Raw genomic sequence first — 3,340 nt, 5'->3', positions numbered from 1 at the left:
TCTTCCCTGCCAGCAAGCAGGGGGTCAGGGCTGTGCATTGCCCCGTGCTTGTACCGCGGGGTTGGGGGGCACTGGGAATGAGCAGGTGTGGGAGCCAGTGGGAGCACAGGGCCTGCACTGCTGGCCCAGAGTCAGTGCCGGCAGGGTGGCAGAAGTACAGGGTCCCAGCTGGTAAGGGCTCTATAGAGCCAGGCTAGCCCCCTCCTCTCCCTGCTGGTGCAGCCCTCCCTGGCTCCACAGACCCCTACCAACCTGTGCCCTGCTTTGGGCCCCACCCGTGCTGGCCTTGGGACATTGGTCCCAAGATGGTGACGAGGAGGTAGGGCACCTGTCAAGGGGCAGGGCTACCCATGAGGCCCTCGACAGCCTGCAAAAACTGGGTAAGTGGCCCTCCACCCAAAATAACTGCCTGCCCCTGCTGTATAGATAGGGCACTTCAGCAAGGGGATTTTGGCACTTATCTAATAGCCGACTGGAGCAGCATCACATAAAAAGAGCCAAAAAGCCCTGTTAAGAGCCTGATCTATGCAGATGCTGGGGATCCAGGTCAACTAACATGCTTCCTCTTCTAGTAAAGCACCATTTTTTTCCCCCCACACCTGTCAGTAGCCATAAAGATTTGCATCTTTCACCCTCTCTCAGATGGAGAGCCCTAGTTAAATCATTCCTAGGACAAGCCTCTGACTTGCAACAAAACCCCTCCTGCCACACCAGAAAAATCAAGAATAAGATCAAACATTATAAGCAGCAAATGGTTTAAAAGCCACTTGAGAAGAGTTCTTTAAAAAGAATAATTGTTTATTGTCCAAAAAGAACACATCGGGAAGAAAAGAAGAATAAGGCAGACAATCTGTATACCTAGGTCTTATTTCCCCCAAAACGTGAGCAAACTTAGATGTAGACCCATCCTGCAGAGCTAGCCTGCATCTTAGTCTTTCCATTGCTTGAAAGAAATGGATGAGGACCAAAACAATCCTCACTGCTAGATTAGTTCTTAGGCCTGTGCTTCTCAACCAGAGTGCCACAAGACCCTTTAGAGAGTGCTATGGAAGACTAACATTGTTAGATATGCAAACTCCTACATGTGATCTGCAAAGTAAACCCAGAGATTTCAAATAAAAACCCATGGTATCAGAAACATTGACCTGTTGTCTTTCAGAGCTTTTGGCAAGAGAAGAATTGTTCCATTATTTTTGCATAGTCAAAGAACCTCATAAAAGTTAAGTGGCATTTTGAAAGACACCTTTAGTCTGAAGAGGCTGAGAACTATTGCCTGAGAACGACTTGCCCTCCACCTTGGCAAAACAGCTTATTCTACTGGCGTCTCCGAATTGCACTTTCCTCTTGACAGCCCAACCATCATCCGCTTAAGTTTGTTGAAGATGTTTATTCATTAGGTACTTACTCTAGGCCACTGTTATGCTTCTTGATGATTTTTCTTAACAGTTAAGAACCTCTAGTTAGTAATATCAAGCAAGGTAACAAAATATCTAATTTTTTTTCTGATAGATAATGTTGCTCATTCTCAACCAAAAGCATTTGATAAATCAGCAGTACTAGGGAGTGGAGGGAGGTACCAGCCAGAGCAAAGGTAACATTTGGACTTTAGCTTGTGTCCCATGATGGAATAACTAGCCTGAGCTAATGCCACCTTTGAACTCAAGAGAGGTGTGTTTAGAGGACAGGGGGGCAAGGAGGGACAACCTCAGAGGCTATATTAAAGCTGAAAACTCCTTAGGGTATATCTTCAATGGAAAGGTCTTAAACTCTGAAACAGCAGTGCCCAGAACAGAGAGGAAAGGCATCAGTTTGGCCATTAATGCATACACATACTCTAGTATACAATATGAATATTGTCACAATCAAGAAGTTCAGTGCTTATGGGAAGATGCTATTTGGACAACTAGTATAAGTTAGTTTCTCAGCTCCATTTCCGTTCCTTATAGAAGAGTCACAAAAGCCCTGTAAAGTCAATATGGTATGATTCAAGTTATTCTTAAGAACCTGCAGAACTAAATTCTCAGTTCCACTGCTTAAGCCATCCCATATCAGGAACATATTTCTCAGCTGAACCCTTCAGGGTAGTTCAGAGGCCCTGGAGAAAGCCTTTTATTTTCTAGTTTGATTCTCTAATGCGTTTGCTTCAAGGATACTTTTTATTTATTTTATTTTTTTTTTTTTTTTTAAACTGTTACTTGCATTGCTATTCTAAGTCCTACATTCTTAGATGCTCATCCCAAATTTCTAAAATCCTAAATCAAGCCCAGGGCCCTGTGATGTTACTTGTTTTGGGCCACCAAACTTGTGGCTTAGTCAAGAGCTGCAGACAAGCATCCAGTGCAAGTGTCCCAAGTGTTTTTCAGAACAGATAAGAGCAAGTAAACTTTTTCCTGCACTACATAATCTTCTTACAGCAGATCGTGTGCACAGCTTATTCAGGTAAGTGTTGTACAGCTTCTATCCCTCAAACTGGCACCAAATTCCCTACCCCATGGGTTTAAACAATTAAGGACATCAGTGATGCACTAACATAACAGATTTATTGGCTCTAGTCCATAAGAACTATCCAAAAACTACAGCAATACAGTAGTATCTATTCCAAAAATCTGGCAGTCAGAAAAACATACACAGCAATGCAAACTGCTTTCAGTCCCTATTTAGTTTCATGTTGTGCATTTGCTTTATAGTCTTTGTAGATAGTTGTATATCACTACTTTCCAGGAAGAATCAACATCATGCTTCCCCAAGATAAAAAAGGCACAAAAACCACACACAATAAGCCATGCAGATACAAAGTTAAATGCTATTCAGTGTCTGCATTGAGCTTTTTCCTCCATGCCATGTCTACCAATTGAAAAATAGGTTTCTGTTCCATCTGGCTTCTTCTTCCTGTCTAGGTCCAGAGTTGGAACTTAAATTTCCAAATTCTTCCCACATAGAAATATCATCCTCCCCAAATTTCCACTTGACTGAATTCAGTTCATAGCACTTATTGCATTAAAATACAGTTGAAATAAAAATTTCAAGAGTAGTCTAAGCTTTAAAAACTTTATTAGAAACAGTTCTCTTGCACAGAGCACCTGCCCCAAAGTAATCAGTGACCATAATCCAAAAAAGCTATATTCCTGGGGAAAAAATTGCTAATACAGGACATTTGAAACAATAAAGAGCATATCTACTATAAAAGAAACTGGAAAAAACTCCTCTGTTTAGACAAACGTTCCAATAGATACTCAACCAGGGTGGATTTGATTTAAATCACTGGTCAGGAAGCATTGATTTAACAATTTTTTTTTACAAAGTGCATTCTTGTTACTTGATATCCTTCATTCATTTGAGG

The sequence above is a fragment of the Crocodylus porosus genome, unplaced genomic scaffold, assembly GCF_001723895.1.
Source record: "Crocodylus porosus isolate Cpor-Errol unplaced genomic scaffold, CroPor_comp1, whole genome shotgun sequence".
NCBI classification, from domain to species: Eukaryota; Metazoa; Chordata; order Crocodylia; family Crocodylidae; genus Crocodylus; species Crocodylus porosus.
Note: the sequence above shows the minus strand (reverse complement) of the source record.